A 23,405-nucleotide genomic window follows, 5' to 3' on the forward strand; every position below is an offset into this window, starting at 1 on the left:
CAGTTCACACAGAATTCAGAAGGTTTCTACACATATAACACGGGGATCTGCTTACATAAACTCCAGTGAAGAATATGAACACAGAATAATAGTAATAATTTCTTTCTATTTTTAGTACTGAATCAGTAATATTGAAAGAAATCAGTACACTGCAATTTCTTTTTCATATACAATTCAGAGGTGTCAACAAACACTATCAAAACTTAACATGAATTTTTCTGCCTAAGGCTACATGGAGGAGGAAAACATCTATTTTTAGTCCATGTACAATTCTTAAAAACACCACCATAATTAAATGATTCAGAACTACTCAATCTTGGAGCAATTATTTTTCCCAGTGCTTCAGAATGTTTCAAAATCCCAACAGAAAGCATCCATAAAAATGTAGAGGTCACATTGTATATGGTATCAGTAAAAGTCTATTGTCTATAGCCTCCAACAGAAGCTATGTGGGTTTCTTTGCCCTACAAGTTGTCTCTACTTCCAGCTCTCCAGCACAGGCATGTCAATAGGTAGATTCCCCTCCTCTGGCACATGGTGCCCAGGAAACATTACCAGAGAAGGTATCAGCAAACATACTTCCATTGTTTCCCAGTGTCTGTTTAGCTCACCAACACCATGCAATCGAACATTCAAGCTTCTTACTGTTTCTCTGTCTTTTTCTGTCCCTCCTGCTGGGAGTTGTCATAACAATGTACATCTGTAGATCCCTGGCTTCCCCAAGGAACTGCCATTTGGGAACTTCCAGCTCCCGAGGTGCTTTCACAAAGATCCCCACACCTCTTGGGGAAGTCCAGCTAGGGCTAAGAAAGAAAGTAGATGACTTCCTTTGACAGCTTTTGAAGGCATCAGACTTTATTACTGGCTTTCTCTCCCTTTCCGCCCCACCCCCCTTCCCCCCTCATCCTTATCAACTTCACCTTCTAATTAGATCTCATAAAGATGAATCTCCTCATTTTACTTAAAAGATTCATTGACCCTCTAGCATACTGTTGTAACTCAGTAACCTGTGAGTACAGTAATTAGGATATTATAAAACATAGAACTGATTGTATCCATTTCACATTTAGAGGAAGAGACATATGCTGAGTTGCAAAGAGAACTGGCTGAGGCAAGACAAGCCCAAAGTGAACACAAATTAATATTTTAAGAAAAAAGGTGGATATTATTCATGGAAAAAAGAGATTGATTGAAGCAACAAACTTCAAGGAGAGATAAAAAGGATAGCATCAAATTTGCTTCATGAAAGCTCCAGGAGTAGGAAACAATAAAAAGCAAACAAAACACAGAGGGAAGGGCAGCAATCACTCATTGACTTTTGTAACATGTTCCTAGCACATCAGACTAACTGTAACAAAACACATGATAAAAAACTAGTCAAGAATCAGCTCTTATTTACGTGCTGCTCCTAGAGTGACCTGTGACATGAAGATGGACCAAAATTTTCTTCTCTATGTTCATACATTCATAGAACATCTCAAGGATATTCATGCAAATTCAATAGGCACAACTTAGCTATCAAGAAAATTACAGCACCTTTCCTAAAGTATTTTTCTCGTGAAGACAACTGGCTTATTTTATTCTTATTTACTATTACATTGTCTTTCAGGCAATAAAAATAGTAGAATGTGTCAAAATGGCTGACACCAAACACCAACACAAAGATGGAGCTGCAGAAACAAGTTAGAGCTATACATCACTGAGAGTACAAAGCAGGATTTCCAACACTTGCTTCAGACATCCCTAAAAGTAATGGTTTATGAACCACATCCCTGGCTTTTTAATCAACACAGATATACTGCCTTCAACAGGAGTACACGGCACAACACTTAAATATACGGCTCATGGTCCCCATGGCAGGGGGGCTGGAACTGGATGATCTTAAGGTCCTTTCCAACCCTAACTATTCTATGATTCTATTCTATGATTCTATTCTATGATTCAATATCATTCTTAGATCTATGTCAAAGTAAAAAATGTATTAAGTGTGTACATGGAACTGTACTTAATTGTACCAATGGACAATGTAGATCATTAAATTGCTAGATTTAATGACAAGATTGTTAACAGTACAGAGATATCTTCAAAATCCTCTGGATCATCCTGGATTATCAGCTTTTCCTCTTACATAATTTTTAATTTCCTTGGTAGTTAATCCTGCTACAGAGGAGGTTTTGAGCAAACACTGTAATTTTTTGATTTTGTAAAGTGGTATACAATGTGAATTGGTTTCCATGATATCCTTTTTCCCTTGTGCCCTTTTGCTGATTAACTCTGCAATAATATTATGTAATGGATCCCACACATCGCCCTTCCCTCTTTTATAAAACAGTCACATCACACCATGTACTTTTACAGGCACTTTAGAAAAATGCCTTGCTGGTTATAAAACCCACGCACCATTCTTTTTTTTAAATTATTTTCATTTTCTTCTCCATGAAGATCCTGATTTGCTTCTTCAACACCAACTATTTGTCCCTGTAGCAGTCTGAAAAAATAGGCAACATTAGTCTCTCTTATAAATCCTGAGTAAGTGATGTCAATGATTACAGTTTATAAAACCATTACTGCAGGAGACACCTAAAAGTTCATCAATGAAATAAAGTGCACCTTAAAGTCTAGTGGTATTCCTATTGGTCAAAGCTTTTTCACTTTGTAGAAGCAGGCACACTTTGGGAGCATGTGTGCTGGGTAACTTGGTTTGTCGTAATTATGGAAACATCTGTCTCCCATGAAGAACCATGCAGTCAAAGGGAATCAATCAGGTATGATATGACCTGCAGCAAAAAATTGGGATCCAGTCCACTGACTTAGGTGCACACTTTCTACCTCACCAGTAGGGTGCCTGTGACGTTGGTCCCTTAAAGCAAAGCCTTTCATGTTTGGTGATTAGAAAGAGAAAAGGTCATGGTGATGCGTAGACAAACTTTGAAGACATATAAAAAAAAATTAATTCTCATTTCAATATTTTTACTTATTCTTCATTATATTAGAAGAGGTGGTATCACACCATTCATCCAAAACACCTCACGGTTTGAAAGGAAAGGGTTTCTGGAACAGACAGCTATTGCAGTTTTACCAGGTGTCTAACTAGTGACTGTATTCTTTCTGTCAAATATAATCTTTATCAACCATGCTTTGTTTTCACATGTGGTAGGAAAAGCTTTTTCTCTAGATGGTGATCATGAGATCTAAGTAAGTGTGAGATGATAATTTTGGCACTTTTTTATTTCAAGTGCAGTTCATGCCAATGATAAACCTCAAAAGACACATTCCAGGCAAAGGCGAAGTTTGTGTGCATCTCAGGACACCATTGCTCTCCAACAGGCTTCTACCCAGCCTTTCCACAATCAGCATAAGAACTCATATATGTTTCAATTTTGTTTCCATATTTTCCTTTTTGCAAAGCAAAAAGTTTCACGGGAAGTTTTAAAAAAATCTTCCTAAAAAAAATTACACAATGCAAGACATTTTCTCTGCTTGTCCAGATCTGACCCCAAACACTGTAAAATCTTGCAAATAATGGGAACTATAGAAGCCAACTCTTGTCTAAGCTGTCAGAAAAGACTGGGAAGCACCTGCAAAGGAGTGAGGGCATTTGGAAGCATGTCAGAGGGATTAAATAAGGAATAAGAGAATTGTGTGGGTCTTTGAAGGAGGTAGCAAAGAAGAGAAAAGAGAGAAGACAGCAGCATAAATAATGTTTCAAAGCTGGAAGTGTCACAATCAGGTCAAAAGGGAAAAAAATGGCTTTAGCAATTTGTGTGTGTATAGCTTGAAGGAAGATCAGAGAGTCTGCTGTTATCATAGACAAGGTAGAATGTAAAGCGGTCTGGAGAAGGAGATTTAAAGTTATTTCAGTCTGTGTTTTCTCACTGTAACGTTCAGAGCTCTGGTGTTCTAGCCTTACTTCAGAACATCATCATAAAAATATAAGCAGCATTCACAATCATTTCTGCTCCACCTTTTTTTCCAAACCCACATTTCATAATTTAAAAAGTCATTTTTAGTGGATGAAAGGACTACAGTTGTGTTTATAACAGTGAGTTGTTGGTCCATCTAAACAGCAGGCACAACAAAAAAGCTATCCTTGAGTTTCTATTCTCAATTAGCCTTGCCAACAATGTGTATCAGTTTAGGAAAACATCCCATTTTATCTGGTGATGGGTAGAGAAGGAGCAAGAAGCAACAACCTTGTATCTCTCTTAGTTCAGGATTTGTGCCAGCTGCATAGTTTATACATAGGCTTAGCTTTCTGGCATTTTCCCCTTAATCATATATCTCTATTAACACACACACTCACACAGTATGAGACGAACACAAGGTTAAGTTTACAAAGTCAGCTACTCAAATGCACTGGAACACCAAAATTCAGGTTGTCTTCAAAAATTAGTATCAGTGGGCATAGAACTGAAGCAACATCTTTCAAATCCATCCTGGTATGTAATCTCCCTGGCTAAGAAGTAACTAGTCTCTATTCTGTATGGACCAGCTGCTGCCAGGGACAAGAAATGTGGTCAGCTAGCAGGCTTTGAAAGTATTTGCTGGCAAAAGCCAATGTACACTGTTGTCCTCCATTCCTCTGCGTGTTCCATTCCTCTGTGTGTTCAATATCCTTGTGTCTCTGCCATTCACCCTCTCACTGCTTTCCAGGGTACTCATTTTCTCTTCTTCCTTGTACACCTGCACTAGCACCTGATCCGTTCCTCCTTCTGCAATAGCCAGCCTGCTATGGCTTGTGCTTTCGTGGTCATCCTATCCCACTGGTGTGCTGATGGTTCATCTCCTGTGTCTCACCCTGCTCCTCCCCTTGTCTCCCTATCCTGTGCTGTGCCCTTTCTTTTCACTTTCTGAGCACTAAGACTTGCACAGAAAAATCCTGCTGGCCAACATAGGAAACATCAGTCTCTGATTGCTCCCCACATCTGAACTACATTTCTGACCATGTCCCTACTCTCTCCTACCTTGTTCCCGACAGTGATGGACACTTTTTTGATACTACAATTTCAGGACAAACGAAATATTTTTTCCTTAATTTTATTCTATGAAACAGTTCTCTCACTTCAGCTGAAATAGAGAAAAGTCTGGAAAGGAAAAAGCTGCTTTTAGGGTCATTTGTTTTTGCACTGATGGCCTGCCTAGAAGATCTAATACAGTCCAATGTTGCTCAGAAAACCCTGATACTGCTTAACTTAGATCATCAGGGAAAAAAAAAGTAAAAAAAGAAAAGGAAAAAAGAAAAGAAAAGAAATTCAGCTGGACCACGCTCCTAATTGAAATTCACCCTGCAGCAAATGTTCTTGAATGTACTCTTTCATAGCCCCTGTGGTCAACAGTAAACCATGTTTATGGACTCTGACCATAGATGAATCTCATGATAGGTGATATTTTTTTAAGAAAGGAAACATGAAGTTCTGTTTGTTCAGCATGTCTACGGTCCCAATTGTGGGAGCCAGCATAGTCATACCAATATATCACTGTCACTGCTTGAGAAACAGCCCCAAATTTATGGCAGGCACAGAGCCCTAAAATAAACATATACAGAACAGTTCTGGGAACAGTAGAAGCAGCAAAGTGTGATTTATTACAGATGAATTATGGTTGAATTTGCTAACAAAGCTCTGACCAATGCTTTTCCTTCTGTTGAAACTCAGAACACCTATTTCACAACTGGAGATGAACTTGTCAGTCTGTCTCTTAGTGGTCCCCATTTTACCCAGTCACTTATCAACTTCAAACCTGTTAAAAAATGGTGTATCTAATTCCTCTACCTCCATGTCAAATTCTGCAAACCAGCTTGAAAGTTATTGGAAGAATTATATATATATGTATATTTTCTTCACACAGAGAATGGTGGGAACAATAAATCTTACAGCTATGCAGGAAATTGGAGAATTTTTCATCATTTTCCAAATATTGACACTATTTTTCTCTCCTAAACATCTCTATAATACCCACTGATTCTGTAGATCATTCCTGAGCTGTTTTAAGGTACTAGAAATGTAAAATTCAAGTTATAACATGAGGGAATTTCAAAAACCCTAGTGAGAAATAACTGTTTATAGAGGAATATGTCAAAGCCAGCCTTTAATGCCAACAACTGCTAACACAAGTTCATGCAGCAGAAGCGCACAAATTCTGCTGAGGGGCACTTTTATTGGAAGCTTCTGGATCAAGTAACTAAAGATCTTTCAACTTGATTTTCACTTTGTTTCTTAAATGTCCTAGTGAGAATATCCAATATAAAGAAACATGGTGTATTTGATATGATTTCTTCATATTGCAGGAGGTATGTGTAAAATGATGACACATTTCCGTAAGTACAGTTTACACTACAGGGAACAAACGATTCCAAAAGTCAATGACAGTGAAGACAAAGACCTCCTGAAGTAAAGTACCAGAGGTGAAAATTACTGGGGAAATAAGAAAAGGGGGGAAAAAGAACTGGTAAAACAGATGGAATAGCCCCATATTGCTGAATAACCTACAGCAATTTTCACAGCCCTGAGAAATGAAACCCCTTTGAAGAAACGTGGTCATGTAATATACCTATTGCTATTCTACCAGTTGATGTGAGTACAGATTACAGCCCTATGAAAACTGTGTCCTTTCAGGGCACTCAGCAACATATTTGAATACCTGTCCTCTTTGTCCTGCCCTCTCCTCTCCTCTCCTCCCCTCCCCTCTCCTCTCCTCTCCCTCTTACGTCATACTTATCAACTCACGTTGTCAAAATCTTTCACCTGAATGTTACATAACATGACTCAAAACTGTTAAATAGTTTTTGAAAATTTTCAACAATTATTTTATTCTGCAGAGAATGCACTCCTGAAAATATAAACACACAATTTTACATGTTAGACTAATTTGTGTTTTAAAAAGTCAGCATAATTTTTCAAAATGTAGAGTGAGCTCTTACATTCCTGAAAGTACAAGGAGACTCAATTAGACAGAGGGTATCTTTCAGAGTTGGAGCTGGTCTTTGGAGTTAGCACCCCCACAGCCATTCCGATGGCCAGAAAATCACAGCTGGTAGGTTTTCGTGAATTTTTTTAGATCACACACTGACAACAGATTTTGAATCTGACTGCCCTTATAAAACTAACCACTGGGTCTTATTTGAGTGTCTATTACCTTCTTGATTTCAAGGGGAAGTTCTGGGTATAAACTGGTGTCATGGTTTAAGCCCAGCTGGCAACCCAGAACCATGCAACCGCTCGCTCACTCCCCCACCTTTCTTCCTTCGCCTGCTCCCGGAGGGATGGGGAGGAGAACAGAAAGAATGTAACTCCCATGGGTTGAGATTAGAACAGTCCAGTAACTAAGGTATAACACAAACCACTACTACTACCACCAATAATAATAATGAGAAGGGAAATAACAAGGGAAGAGAATACAACCGCTCAACCCGCCGACCAATACCCAGCCTGACCCAAGCAGCGATCTAGCCCTTCCGGGTAACTGCCCCCAGTTTTTATACTGGGCATGACGTGCTGTGGTATGGAATACCTCTTTGGCCAGCATGGGTCAGGTGTCCTTTCTCTGCTTCCTCCCGGCTTCCCTGGCAGAGCATGAGACTCAGAAAGTCCTTGGTCAGAGGAAACATTACTGAGGAACAACTGAAAACATCGGTGTTATCAGCGCTGTTCCCAGGCTGAAAGTCAAAAAGCACAGCACTGCAGCAGCTACTAAGAAGCACAAAAATTACTGCTACTGCTGAACCCAGGACAAGTGAACATGTAGAATTCTCTACGGATCTGAACTCCAATGACTGTAGGTTATAAATTTGAATTGCGGGTTTTGTGAAAGGTATCTGAAAGCTGCTCCCTCCAGAATTAAAATGACATCGTGCGCTTTGTCTCTGAAGTGACTGCTAGGGAGGAACTTCATCCACTTAAACTTCAATATTTGCTGGTTTAGAGTTTCATTTCTGTGTAGTTCCTGATCCAAACATATTTGAACTGCAAGTCCTAATGATACATAGCACAAAGTGGTATGACCTTTTAGAGTAGACCTCGGGGTGCTGGTGTTACAACAATAACACAAAAAGATAATAACAAAACTAAAGAGCTCAAAGTTAAAATTTCTCTTTTAAGATCAATGAAAATTTTTTATTTGAAGAAGTTACACATTTTTGTGAATAATGAGGCTGCTGCCAGACAGCCTAAGAGATATGTCCCCCCAGGCAGTGGTATACAACTTAAACCAAGTGAAAGATACTACAATATATTAATTAATGAGTGGACTTCCAGCTTCTCATTAAAAGTCTCCCCTGAAGTTTCAGTAACTCCTAAGCATTCAATAACAAAATAGAACCCACATCAGGGATCCAACCAGAAATGGATTAATTCAGCACACTTCTTCACCTAGTATTGAGTTTTAATCCTAAATCTAAGGAGGATTAAAGAAGAAAATGCCATAAACACAGAAAAGCCAAGACAAAAAAAAAAAACAAACAAACAATCATAACCCTACAAAACAAATACCTGTAAGGCAAGACAAAGCAAACTTTTTCCCATGTGGTTTGGAAAAAACTGCAGGAGTTGGATTGCCTGATGCCATTAAGAGTTTTCTCAAAGGAATAAGGATGTTACCATCTACAAATTACAGTCTTTACTGTTGAACATCTCTGAAAAGTTTGTTTGTTCTTTAAAATTTGATTTAATGCATATAAAATAAAGGTTTGGTTAGTGGAACATCAGAAGCATTAAATTTCTGAGACACTCGAAAGACCTCATGTCTCCAGTTGGATGCCAGAAAGCCTGGGTTTCAATTACTTTATATCTTGTGGTGGAAAAAGATTTCAGTCATGTTATGTCATGGCTGAAGTGTGAGTTTATTAGACTTACTATCACTTATTAGACACAAGATCAACAAGTGGAGGAGGGGATAGGCAGAGGACGAGAAAAAAAGGAGGAGACATGCATTGAAGTGCCTGACCACTCTTTCCCCACATTTTCCAGCTTTGGTAGACCTCTGAAGTTCTCCCCCTCAAAACAGGTCTCCCCCATGTGTCCCTTCAGGATGTTTGCCAGAACTGATCTCTGTGAATACTCTGCTGCTCAGCCAGGTGTCACTGAGTGATTGGAGGCTTCAAAGTTACTAAGGATGGGCAGGACACATGTGCATATGAACCACCATGGCATAAAACTTTTCCTTCAGGAAACCAGGCTAAGACCAAATCCTTCGACACGTATGTTCTCTGGCATACAGTCGCAAGGAAGTGTTGCAGGACAAGAAGGCACCAAGAAGAAATCATGTTTGGGAACCACATAAATACAGTATTCTAGGAAATTTTATAGCATATTCAACTACTGTATGTTTTCCTAAAAAGTCTTGTGTTTTTTGAAAGAAAAAAAAAAACAGAAAAATTCTTTTTTTTTTTCTAAGAGCTCCACTTTTCTTCTTCTGCATGGTGTTACAAGTTCATGAGGATAAAAAAAAGATAGGAAGGCAAGAAAAGGCAGTAAGTCCATGCAGCTTATTCTATAAAGCAATGATACTGTTTCAGTCAGCTATCTGACTAAATGGTCCTCCACTTTGAGTTTTAGTGTGACTTTGAAATTAGGTTTGCCATAAATTAAAGGGCTATAGAAAAATGTGTTTCAGGGAATGCTGAGTTTCGACTTACCAAGAGACACAGGCATATTTTTGATAACTTAAGTCAGGACAACCCTAGAAGGGCTCGTCATCAGTTATTCTACTGACAAAATGCTATATATGCAAGGCAGTGAAGACCTAAGGAAGTTACAAAGGTCTTAAAGAATCGTAAAGAAATATGGAGACTGCACTAGAGTGGTCCTCTCAGCTGCACAATGTAAGTTTATACATTATTTTTCTGTATCTTAACCTCAATGCCAGGGATTTATTCAATGCATGGAAGTATGAAGATGAACAATGTTTTTTCTCACCTTTACAGAATGCAGTTCTACTACTGCAATGAGCAGATATTCTGCACAATGCAATGACAGTGGGAGAGGCTTGGGTTTTAAGCTCAATTATCCTGTGCCAAAGGAGCTCCAAAACTTTCTACAGAAAGTGAGGAATTTCTCAGTATGGGAGAATTGGTGGTTTATTTCAGTTTAGACTCAGTATCTACTCCTATTTTCCCCATATTTAGAAGATTATGTTAATGACTCTGCTTCAAGTCTGCATCAAGATAGAAAGAGTGTAGAAATATCTAATAGGTCATCTGGGTTACGTACCTAAATTGGAGCATATTTGAACTATTTGTGTTACTCTTCAAAGAGGTGGTGTTTTAAGTGAAAATTAATGTTTAAATCTGTGGAGCAAAATGTAGAAAATACGGTTGATTAATAAATGTTCTTGACTGAGTAATTCAACAGAACAAGACATATAAAGGGAAAAGATCTAAATATTACATAAATGAGCTTGCAAAAAAGGCAGTAAGGGTAACACCTGTGAGCTATATATAGTAGGGGGCAGAGGAATAACAAGACAGCCACTGTCAGAGTTGGAAAGACTCACCTAAAGGGTAAGTTATTCCATCTAACAATCTCAAGCTCAGGGATCTACAGATCTCCCATGGGCTTTGACTTTTCTCAGTTTATAATCTTCCATTTCTTCTGTGAGTTGTAGAACCATGAGCATACTATATCTCACTTGTATTGAGGATAATTTGATTTTTTGTTAAATTTGGTTTGTATCAAATGAAAACCCAAATTGTACTTTCTGTGTTAATGTATACAATGAATAGCATTTTTTAACCAGTTGAATGACATTTTGTTACTTTTTAAAAGATCAGTAGGGCAGCAAGGTGAAATCTATCATTGGCACAGACCGGCAATAAAAGGAAAACATTATTTTCAGAAACACCTGATAGCTCTTGGACTTCTCCCACTTTCCTCAATACGGATGGCGAACTACAAGCACATGCGATTTACAAGCACAAGCACAAATTTATCTGACACCATGACATTGATAAAAAATGTTTAGAAGTTCAAGCTAATTAAAAATTGGAAATGTAAATAAGAATTTGTAGTTAAGCTTGGACCACTGATAGACTAATTTAACCTGTACTCAGAACACTAATTCATAGGTATTTTATATTAACAGCAGGTAATCTAGAGTTTTTATTTATCCCTTTCTGGTAAAATTGCTTTGAAAATCCAGAAGATTCCACCCACAGTGACTTTGAACTATAGTTATGCTGACCTTTAAAAAACAACAACACTTTGTGGGCTTGTTCATACCTTGCCCTTCAGTGACAACTATGATAAAATCAATGGCAGACTGTCAGTATCTTAGACCACAGACTTTTCAGTGAATCGCCAACTCTTCAGATCCCTCGTTATTCATGGTCCAATTTTTTCCTCAAGCCGGAGAACACTGGTGTGGGAAGCACAAGATGTCAATTGTGACTCTGGCTCACCTATACTATACAGCTATACTCCAGCTCAGTGACTCTCAGTGTAATTGTATTTGTTATATTCTTGAAACACCAGCGGTATTGGGGAACTCAGCTCCTGGGCTGCTTTTGCGGAAGCTGCTTGATAAACTCTGGCTGGATGTAAACCCACCCTAAGCTGTGTGACTCACATGGCTGCCTCCACCATGCCTATTCTTCCTTAAAACTCTGTGGTGCTGCTTCTGATTCATGTGAGCTTGTAGGGGTTTTCTTATCTCAGAGTTCAGGGGGCATTCTTCAGTGGCATGGACCTCACCCTTTATGAACTGAAGTCTCAATATATCACCAGTACTGGCAAAGTCTCCAAACAGTTATTTTATCAATGGCAGCTAGCAAACATGAGATGGCAACCCTAGAGCAGGGTGGGAGAAAAAATGGATAGAAAAGTTTTAACTTGGAGTTAGCTCTCTTGCATTGATATAACTGCAGTTACCATTCTTTCAAGATTACCAAGTACAATATTTTCCTTTGAGTGTTTCATCTGATGAGGCTCTTCCTCTTGCTTCTATAGCAAATTTGAGAATACTTATGTTTCTATTAATCTTCTATTAAGACATTTTTTTCATCTTTTGTTTTATGATCTCACATTGGTTTTCCTTTGATGGAACATCTCTTTTGTTAAGGATCTTCTCTGTCATATTTGGGTATAACAATCTTTGAAAGAAATTAGTCCTTGATTAGTCCCTGCCTATTTCTCTTCTCTCTCTTTGCCTTTTCTTAAACTTATCCCCAGATTTCGGTGAAATCACAGATTTCAACTTAAAACTTGAATTCCTGAGATTAAAAGATGTGGAATGAGATCTGAAGATATCCCTTTTTCTCTCAGTCACTATGCGTATGTCTTTCTGCTTCTGTCCTGCACCTTTGCAACATCTGTACTGGACAGCACATTAAAAAAGGATGAAATGGATTTTCTGCCTCTCTGGTGTCATTTCTTTTTCCCATTGTTTCTGGGAAAGGATCAAAGACATTTACTGAGATAGCAGGAAAAGTTTTAAAATGTGTTTTTCCTCCAGTTTCCTTCTGCTCTGCCTGAGAGTTTTTCCTTTTGCCATTTACAGCACTGGTAGCTTCATTAACAAGAGGTTACAACTACCATACCTGACCTGATTCTCCAAGGAGTGTCCTCTCTCCCTGTCTTTGACTACCTGTTTTGCTACTGCTGCACATTCAAACCAAGCCCTTTTCCAGCTAATTTGACCTGGTCAGCAAAACAACAAAAGCAGCCCTGAAGGAATTCTGAAGGAATCCCTACTGGATTCATGCCTCCTAACCTGGCAGACAGCCACCTGCATACCTCATAGAGCTCTGGGAACATGGATACAGACCAGGAAAAGGAGGGCAGCTGAGGCTCCTGGTGCCTTAGCCATTTGTGACTTGTTCTTAATCATCTGTTGGAACTATGTCTCATGTACCTTAGCCAGAACTGGTCTCCATGCTAGTCAAATTTAAGCAGAAGAAACAAATGGGTAAGATTTCAGAGCATGTGCAACCTACTCCTCCTCACCACCCAGGGACTAAAAGTTTTGTCACTGCTAACAGGCTGGGCTCAGATTAGCATATCACACTTACTTCGGGGAATTGGAAAATGTCTGCCTTTCTGCATAAGAAAACAATTTGGATGCACTCCCAAAACAGTGAAGGGAAACAGGCAAAGGTAAGTCAACTCAGCATAGAAACCATAAGAACAATCATTCTGAGCCAGTGAAAGAAGCTGACAAAGGATTTATCAGCAACCTCTCAAAGTTCAGAAAATCAGTAGCAAAGAATGCTCAGCCACCACAACATGTAGCTCACCAGTGAATTTTTTATGAAATCAAGATGATGCTGAAAATAGAAGGGCCTCCCAAGAGCTTGTTTTGCACCAAGGAGGTGCCAATTCTGATGGGATCTGAATAAGAAAGGCATAAGTACCTTCTGGTATAAAGAATAGAAGTACTATAAAAGGTGATAGCAATAATAGAGAAGGTGACAGCACTTCTGGTGCTAACAGATTTAATAAAAAAGGTAATGGCAATGTTATCCACCTACTGATGCTGGAAACCCCAACTATGCCAGCACTGGAAGAGCCCTTCACATGAACCATGGCACAATGTACATATCCTGTCTGTGGCCAGGTTAATTGTCATTGTGGTGTAGGGCTTTCACAGGATTTTCTTAGAAGTAAACAATTCTGAATTCTGCTGTCAGGTAAAGGAATACTTATGAAGATATGCTGCTTCATCTCAAGATAAGACAAAGAATGTAGATGCAGTTGTCCACGTACTGTGTGGGACCCGCACGCAGACATCTCTATCAGTTAAGTTGGACCAGGAGTCACCAAGTTGGCTGAGTGGTATATTCCTATGTATCTCCACAGGAACGAGATAAGGATAGCCATGAGATGGGCTCAGGTTATTTATCATGCAGTTACCCCATCTTCTGCAGGGGCCCACTACACAGATCAAGTGAATCACGGGAAATTTGCTCTAACCCAATACCTCACTCTCCTTGCATACAGCAAAGAAAATGTCATATTCTGTGAAAATCAGTTAGTTACTGGAAGATTGGTTAGCTGAGTCAGAAAAGGACTGGAAATAAAGCTACAATATACAGTCTCGGTACATTTAAATGTTTCCTTGATTTTTTAAACAAGGTTGAATTGACAGGTAAAATAGCAATGTCCATTCTGTCTGCCTTTGAAAACAGCTGTCAAGGAGGATCAAATCCAACATTATTTCCAGTCTAAAAGTAAGCTCTGAAAAGCACTGTACTGCATGAATTTCTCAGTCATGCTTTGTTCCTTTTGTACTGCTCTGGCACAAATAGGCTCTCAAACCAGCTGATAATGCTGGTTACCTTGGAGGGACAGAAAAGAGGAGTTTCTCATGGCAAGACAGAACATTTCTCACTTCTAGGTCTTGCATGCCTTGCCACTGGGGAAAGAGCTTCCCCCTCTGGGCACTGATTTCTGTACCAAGGAACACGTGTGTGGCCCTGCTGCAATCACAAGATGGTCCACCTTGGGCAGAAAGTGCAAGCAAGCTCAGCATCTCCATCTTTGAAGATATACTGCAGCAATTCACAAGTTCTAACCTTTTCTTATTAGCATCTGGAATTGACCAGTCATACCAGTTCTATTTAACAAGCTGACTCTTGACTAAAATATCACACCTCTAGAATGATACTCTACTTTACCCATACTGATGCCCTGATTTGCAAAAGGCAGATGAAATTGTGAGTTGGATCCCCTCTATTTTTGTGCAGAGTGTGTAACAGACATGTAGAAAACTTAGTCTACCATCAAAACTTTCTTCATAGAAGGCTAGCTAGCAGATAAATCTGTCATATGGCTATTCAGACAGACTCAGAAATAATGAAACCATTTGGGCAGAATCTGGACAGTTAAATCTTTGCCTTTTGTACTGTCTAAAGCCCCAGTTGAAGTGGGAATTATACCCACCAGAAACCTTTCTTTATGTCTTTCCATAACATTTTGCACAGGAAAAAAGTTCTATGAATCATACCTTGTTTTGTTCCAGAGACCACTACTAATTCAGCTTCAAAAACACCATGCTCTCCTTATGTGCATCTTCTGAAATACCTTCTGAGCACAGTGCTGGTTATTTGCAGCATTTTATAGCCATTTACAAAACCACTGGATACCAGATTCTTGTTAGACACAAGCAAAACCTCAAACTTGCTGAAGCCCAGGACTGCTGTGCTGGTTTAGTTGTTAAGTCCCCTTTGAACCACACAGTAGTCTGTCATGGTTTAAACCCAGCCAGTAACTCAGAACCATGCAGTCGCTCACTCACTCCCCCACCTTTCTTCTCCGCCTGCTCCCAGAGAGATGGCGAGGAGAATGGAAAGAATGTAACTCCCATGGGTTGAGATTAGAACAGTCCAGTAACTAAGGTATAACGCAAAACCACTGCTGCTACCACCAATAATAATAATGAGAAGGGAAATAACAAAGGAAGAGAATACAACCGCTCAACCCGCCGACCAATACCCAGCCTGACCCAAGCAGCGATCTAGCCCTTCCGGGTAACTGCCCCCAGTTTTTATACTGGGCATGATGTGCTGTGGTATAGAATACCTCTTTGGCCAACCTGGGTCAGGTGTCCTTTCTCTGCTTCCTCCCGGCTTCCCCTCCTCCCTGGCAGAGTATGAGACTCAGAAAGTCCTTGGTCAGAGTAAACATTACTGAGGAACAACTGAAAACATCGGTTTTACCAGCGCTGTTCCCAGGCTGAAAGTCAAAAAACACAGCACTGCAGCAGCTACTAAGAAGGAGAAAAAATGGCTGCTACTGCTGAACCGAGGACATAGTCAGACCCCTAACGAGCTGCCTTGGTGGGGCTGACCCTGAGCTGGTAAGTGAGGGTCTCCTACAACTCAGTGATTGTGCTGGAGGACATCTCAGGGAGGAGACTCTTGCCTCATGTCAGTCAGCTGGACAAGCACTACATCTTCCGTCCTGCTTGGGCTTGGTGACAGCAGTACCATTCCTTTTCATGGCCTCAGAAGGTGAATGTCGGTCTATTCAGACCTTCCCAAACCTATTTTAATTTTATTTGTGACATTTCTATTGAGGCCATATTTGGACAACTGTGGAGAGCAGTGAGTTGATAATTCTGCTGTCCCCCAGTGCTGGTACAAACCCTTTTAACCCACACTGCTCGGAACGCATGAGAAGGATGTGCAGTCTTCCAGAAAGGTTTTCATATGCTATTCACTTCCAGCAGAAGGAAAGGCTTTCTCATCTTTCCATTTTAAACATTGAATGAAACTGAGTCTGCAGACTACTGTTTCCTCATGCAAAACGAATGAATAATAAATTGTCCAGGGAGTTTTCTGTGTAGTTCCCATCCCTGAGGAATTTTAAAGCTTATGGAGTACTCGAGATTCATGAACACAGGAAGTGCAGTCTCTGCATGAATATTTACGATTATTCCACATCATATTCTGATATAATAATCCCACTGTTGCTAAAACATGCATCCAAAACTAACAATTTATGGCTCATGTGATGATGATATATTTCAAATAATGCACAATATAGAATCATATAATCAGAATCAACTAGGTTGGAAAAGACCTTTAAGGTCATTGAGCCCAACCGTTATCCCAGGGCTGTCAAGCCCACCACTAAACATCACTGAGGGCAAACTGATCTCCCCTCATGGCTGCCTTTCATGATCTCCACTCACAGCCAGCCCTCATCTGCCCCCTCATAGTGGCCCACACTGTATACCTGCTGCTCCTACCCCCACATGGACACCCTTCATCTCCTCTCAAGATCTCCCCTCATGGCCACCTGTCATGGCCCATGGCTGCCCCTGCTCTCACTTCACAACCTCCCCTCATCCTGCGTGGCCACCCCTCCTGTCCCCTCATTATCTCTCCTCCTGACTGTCCCACCTCTACCCTCACGATCTTCCCTCATGGCCGCCCTGGCTCTCCCCTCACAATTTCCTCTAAACTCACATGATACCCCTCCTGTCCTGTCACAATTTCCCCTCATGGCTGCCTCACGTGTCGCCTCACGATCTTCCCTCATGGATGCCTCCCTTGTTCCCTCATAACCTCCACTCACCCTTCGTGGCTGTCCTTCCTGTCCCCTCACAATCTCCCGTTATCCCTCATGGCTGCCTCTCCTGTCCCCTCACGGTTTCCTTTCTCCCCTCTTGAGCACCCCAACTCTCTTCTCATGATCTTTCCTTATGGCCACCCCTGCTCTTCCCCTGTGGTCCCCCCTCAACTCTATTGGCCACCCCTCCTGTCAACTCACAATTTCCCCTTATGGCTTCCCTACTTCTCCCCTCATGATCCTCCCTCATAACCACCCCACCTCCCCCCTCATTCTCTTCTCTCATGGCTGCCCCTGCTCCCCCCTCATGCTGTCCCCTCACCCCTCACGGCTGCCTCTTCTGTCCCCTCATGATCTCCCTTGCCCTTCATGGCTGCCTCTTCTGTCCCCTCATGAACTTTCCTCATGACTACCCCTGCTCTCCCCTCATGATCTCCCCTCACCCCCTATGGCCACCCCTCAAATCCCCTCACAAATCCTCCTTACCCCTCAAGGCTGCCCCTGCTATCCTTTCACGATCCCCCCTCATGACCAACCCCACCTCTCCCCTCATGATTTTCCCTCATGACTGCCCTTCCTCTCCCCTCACAATCTCCCCTCACCCATCATGATCACCCCACCTCTCCCCTCACACTCTTCCCTCCTGGCTGCCCCTGCTCTCCCTTCAAGATCTCTTCTCACCCCTCACGGTGCCCCTCTCCCCCTCCCACTGACTGCCTTCCCTGATTGCTTTTTCTTTGCTCATACTTATTTTATCCTCATTAAGAGAAAAAACAAAGAAAAAAGGGGGGGGTGGGGGTGTGTGTTTGAAATTATTTAAGGTGGTGGCATTTGCTGTCTTCTGCAGACCAATGGGAAAATTCAAGTTTGAGTTCACAGAGATAAGTTTCTACATCCACTTCCATACTTACTTAGGCATATAAATGAGCATCCTGTTTTTCTTCCTAGAACATCTGCACTTTGTTATTTTGTCAACACACATGTATTTCCCTGCTATCCCAGTTCACAAGAAATTTTCACCACCTACATTTTAAAGCAGTTCTCTGCCCATCCAGGGCAAGCAGCAGTTGACGAAAGTATGTAAATTAACATGTCTTTAGAGAGCTCATCTTATGAGAATTTTCACAAATCAGCAAAAAAGTACTCTCAGCAAGTCTTGCTGCAATGAAACATTTTGGAAGGCAGACGCGGGGACTGCGAGAATGATGACCCTAGGCCTGTTGAAGGAGAGGATCTGGTTTGAGACTAAAAAACCTGAACGTACACAAGTCCATGGTACATGATGAAATCCATCCATGGGTCCTGAAGGAGCTGGCAAATGAAGTTCCTAAGCCACTGGTCTTCATATTTGAGAAATCATGGCAGTCAGGTGAAGTTCCCGATGACTGGAAAAAGGGAAATATAACCTCCATTTTCAAGAAGGGAAAAACGGATGACCCAGGGAATTACAGACCAGTCAGTCTCACCTCTGTGCCTGCAAAATCTTGGAGCAGATTCTCCTGGAAGGCATGTTAAGGCACATGAAAAACAACGAGGTGCTTGGTGACAGCCAGTATGGCTTCACTAAGGGGAAATCCTGCCTGACCCATTTGGTGGCCTTCTATGATGGGGCTATGGAACTGATGGACAGGGGTAGAGCAGTTGATGTCATCTACCTGGACTTGTGCAAAGCGTTCGACACTGTCCCACACAACATCCTTGTCTCTAAATTGGAGAGACATCAATTTGATAGGTGGACCACTCGGTGGATAAAGAACTGGCTGGATGGCCGCACGCAAAGAGTTGTGGTCAATGGCTCAATGTCCGCCTGGAGACCAGTAACGAGTGGTGTCCCTCAGGGATCGGTGTTGGGACCGGTCTTGTTCAACATCTTTGTCGCTGACATGGACAGTGGGATTGAGTGCACCCTCAGCAAGTTTGCCAATGACACCAAGCTGTGTGGTTTGGCTGATACCCTGGAGGGAAGGAATGCCATCCAGAGGGACCTTGACACGCTTGTGAGGTGGGCTGATGCCAGCCTCATGAAGTTTAACCATGCCAAGTGCAAGGTCCTACACCTGGGTCGGAGCAATCCCAGGCACAGCTACAGGTTGGGCAGAGAAGAGATTCAGAGCAGCCCTGCCGAGAAGGACTTGGGGGTGTTGGTTGATGAGAAAATGAACATGAGCCGGCTTCAGTGTGCGCTTGCAGCCCAGAAAGCCAACCGTGTCCTGGGCTGCATCAAAAGGAGCGTGACCAGCAGGTCGAAGGAGGTGATCCTGCCCCTCTACTCTGCTCTTGTGAGACATCACTTGGAGTATTGTGTGCAGTTCTGGTGTCCTCAACATAAAAAGAACATGGAACTGTTGGAACAAGTCCAGAGAAGGGCCACGAGGATGATCAGGGGACTGGAGCACCTCCCGTATGAAGACAGGCTGAGGAAGTTGGGGCTGTTCAGCCTGGAGAAGAGAAGGCTGCGTGGAGACCTCATAGCAGCCTTCCAGTATCTGAAGGGATAGGGGATGCCAGGGATGGACTCTTCATTAGGGACTATAGTGACAGGACAAGGGGTAATGGGTTAAAACTTAAACAGGGGAAGTTTAGATTGGATATAAGGAAGAAATTCTTTCCTGTGAGGGTGGTGAGGCACTGGAATGGGTTGCCCAGGGAGGTTGTGAATGCTCCATCCCTGGCAGTGTTCAAGGCCAGGTTGGACAAAGCCTTGGGTGATATGATTTAGTGTGAGGTGTCCCTTCCCATGGCAGGGGTGGTTGGAACTTGATGATCTTAAGGTCCTTTCCAACCCTTAACTATTCTATGATTCTTTGAAACATAAACCACATGGGTTGGGAGGTTTTTTCTGACAGCTGCGTTAGAGGAGGGCTATGAAAAGCACAACTTGTCATTCTAGTTCTGACAGGTACTTTTAATAAACTGTGAGCTTTCACAGGCGGTTTTGGCAGCAGAAGGGGTGACACACAGGTTTCAGGCAGCCTACTAGGACTTATTTCCTTGCCTTTTGTCCCTAATTGATGGCTGCCAGCGTAACCTCTTCCCAAGGTAATGCGGCCACTTTCCTTGCAGCAAAGGGACATGGAGCACCGTGAGAAGTGCCCACAGCCACAGTGAAGTCCTTGGAGCCACACCCCAAGCTATGGGACAGCTGGCATTCCTGCCCAGCCCTCGTGACTGGCCACTGCAGCTAACGTGACAGGAAAGGCTTCACCACGCTGCACTCCACTGGGACTTGAGGGTCTGACCTCGACTCAGGCCCACAGGAAAGACCACCCTGAGACACAGGCCAGCAGGAAACAGGGCAGGACACCCCAGCCCGGGCCAGAGGGGCTGTGCAGATCCCTCTGAAGGGTGCCCGGCCCACCCCACTGAGCAGCACCAGAGCAGTTACTGGGAGACCCACGTGGAAAACGCACAGGAGTGTGATCACCTGTAATCCAATGGAATAACTTGCAATGATACACACCCAACATGTGTTACAGTAGATGTAAAAGAGTCATTAGGGTGGGATGCAAGTATTTGAAATGAACGATGTACGAAATTTGGCAAATGCTAATAGAACCATTAAAACACAGCTGAATAAAAGTATGAGTCTTCTCCACTCAATGGAAGTGCTTGAAAGTATTCAGGCCCTGATAATTAAGTGCTACGTATTGTTCAGGAAACAGCCGTATTACACCCCTGGCAGTGCAACCCAGTCTCTCAATCACATTGCTGCCAAGCTCTCCCTCATTGGTACTCCTTGTCCAGCTGCCCCAGAAGCATGCTTTTTCCCCTGCCCTGTCAGCTTATAATGGATATACCTTGGTGCAGATCCAGTCTAAACCCAACAAAAACAAAGGATAGGATTAGTTTAAGGTTATCCAAGATCTCTCAATGTCCTTCTTCTTTCCAGCAGATTCCCCACCATTTTCCAGCACAGACTTCTTTACAAAAACCTTCAGTCTGGAAAAAAGTAGTTTAAATATGGAAAACTTTTTCTGACTTGTGGGTATCCTTGCTCTAGTATTAAAGGGCATCCCCTTTTTATTTCAAAAGTGCATGGCCATATTGGATTTAGTCCTGTTCTGGCAGAAAATATGCAGTGATAACACTTACGTAGAAGTATAAAATTGTTTCAGTGGCTTTTGCAAGCTGAATAAAATCAAATTCACAGAACATCCTGGGTGTTTCTTCCTGGCTGTAGATGCTATAAGGGAACCTTTGCAGTTGATGAGTAAACTTCAAGAAGGCTTGAAGATGCTGTCAATGAAGACTAAAATGTTTGGAATTTTTCACTGCAATCAGTTCCCTGGTGGAACAAAACTCATCAAGAAATCTCAAGAGCACTGTCATTGCAAGGTCAGTAATTCAAGCCTATGATGCCACAAAGACAGTTCATGATATTTTGAGGGGTTGCTCCTGACAGTGGAAACATAAGAAAGCAGAAAATTAAGATGGATATAAAATAAAAAAAAGCATCTTTACAGTTGAGCCAAAATTGAATTTCTCCATCTTTTATGAAAGCAGTGGTCAGACAAAGCAGAGAGATCTAAGAAGTCTCCTACCTGAGGGGAAAAACCTTCAGTCTGAATTCATATTTTTAAAGATAACAGAGAAACCAGGGAAGAAACTTTGTAGAAGTTCCAGAGATAGGAGAAACTTTTGGACATTTTTTTTTTCTACATTCTCAAAGATAATCAATGAGAACAGACAATAATTCACAAAAATCCGACATTCCTGGTGAATATGCTGAACCTGCTGGAATTTACGTGGCTCTGACTTTCAGAACTGCTGCATTTTGACTTTGAGATGCAAGCTTGGATAGGTCATCAAGCAACCCAGGCTGGTTCTATTTGTTTTCCTTCTTTCTTAACACATTTTTCGTGAAAGACATTAAAGGTACACACTGTGTGTAAGGAATCAAAATGACAGATACAACTGCATACATCTGCAGAAATACAGAATTAACATCTCCATGGATATGTTGGAAAAAGGGAACAGATCTTGGCTGAGTTTCTTTGGAAGCAAAATTGCAAAATATATTTGCATCCTCTAGGAACTGCTTTGCGTTCAAGAGCCTGGGTGCTTCAGCTGCTGTCTTTGGGGAGCCTAGTCAAAAGGATAGCTTAGCCTGGAGACTAAGTCACCACCTTAGGCAGGTGTCATATTCTCTTGTGGAGTTCATGTATTTTGTCAACAGAAATTTGTTCTATACAGTTCACTTATGCCCGGGAAAAGAAGCCTCACTGTTTTTGTGATCATTTCCAGAAACAGTGTCCCTGAAGATGGCACATTTGGAAATGGCATTATTCATACTGCTGCAGAGCAGCAATTGGCACACTTGTCTATCAAAGATGCTGCTTGAGCAATATAAAATATTAGCCAATACCCACAAGGAGAAGAAAAAAATTATTTCCTATCCCAAAATATATCTCTGCAGAGTACCTGTTTCACTGCATTTAATCTAATTTACTATAGAGAAGATGAACAACCCTCCCAGCAACCATGTTGTTTTCTAAAAGACATCAGTGATTCAGCTGAATGGTGACTAAGCCATTGCCAAATTTTCCTTGTTAGTTTGTATGTATAAAAAGATGTTTTGCTGGAATGTATCATCTGCAGATACTGTCTTGTTGGAGTGAATAGGGGTTTTCCAGTCACACTACACTACTTCTTTTATAATTTAAAAAATATATGCATATGAAGTTTTTGATACATTTCAAGGCAGTATCAGGTTATACACTTGAGCAGTATTGGTTTTGCATGACAAGGTTTTGGTAGCAGAGGGGCTACAGGGGTCGCTTCTGTGAGAAAGTGCTAGAAGCTTCCCTTATGTCAAATAGAGCCAATGCCAGCCACCAAGCCCATCAGCAATGGTGGTAGTGCCTTTCTGACAACATATTTAAGGGGAAAATGTTACCGCACAGGAGCAATTGCAGCCAAAGAGAGGAGTGAGAATGTGTGAGAAACAACTCTGCAGACACCCAGGCCGGTGCAGAAGTAGGGGAGGAGATGATCTAGGCACTGGAGCATCCTGTGGTGCAGCCCATGGTGCAGCCCATGCTGAAGCAGGCTGTCCCCGTGCGCAGTGGAGGTCCACGGTGGAGCAGATTTCCACCTGCAGCCCATGGAGGACCCCATGCAGGAGCAGGGGTATGCTTGAAGGAGGCTGTGACCCCATGGCAAACCTGCTCTGGAGCAGGCTCATGGCAGGACCTGTGGCACCATGGAAAGAGGCCATGCTGGAGCAGGTTCACTGGAGGACTTGTGACCCCACGGAAGGGACCGACACTGGAGCAGTCTGTTCCTGAAGGACTGCACCCCATGGAAGGGACCCACGGTGGAGCAGTTCATGAAAAACTGCATCCTGTAGGAAAGACTCATGTTGGAGAAGTTAGTGGAGGACTGTTTCCCATGGAAGGGACC

General features: G+C 42.0%; 1 long non-coding RNA gene across 1 annotated transcript in view; it reads right to left on the minus strand.

Moving 5' to 3' along the window:
* Window positions 1–2,425: 2,425 nt before the first annotated feature.
* Window positions 2,426–23,405, minus strand: part of LOC133269806 (uncharacterized) — a 33,609-nt gene continuing 12,629 nt past the window's right edge. Inside the window, exon 2 of the long non-coding RNA XR_009743551.1 lies at window positions 2,426–2,488. This is a non-coding gene — a long non-coding RNA (uncharacterized LOC133269806). The remainder of the gene's footprint in view (window positions 2,489–23,405) is intronic.

Source organism: Pezoporus flaviventris, unplaced genomic scaffold (genome assembly GCF_033815535.1).
Source record: "Pezoporus flaviventris isolate CSIRO_AGI_PZ_B2104156 unplaced genomic scaffold, CSIRO_AGI_Pfla_v1 ptg000015l, whole genome shotgun sequence".
Taxonomy (NCBI): Eukaryota; Metazoa; Chordata; class Aves; order Psittaciformes; family Psittacidae; genus Pezoporus; species Pezoporus flaviventris.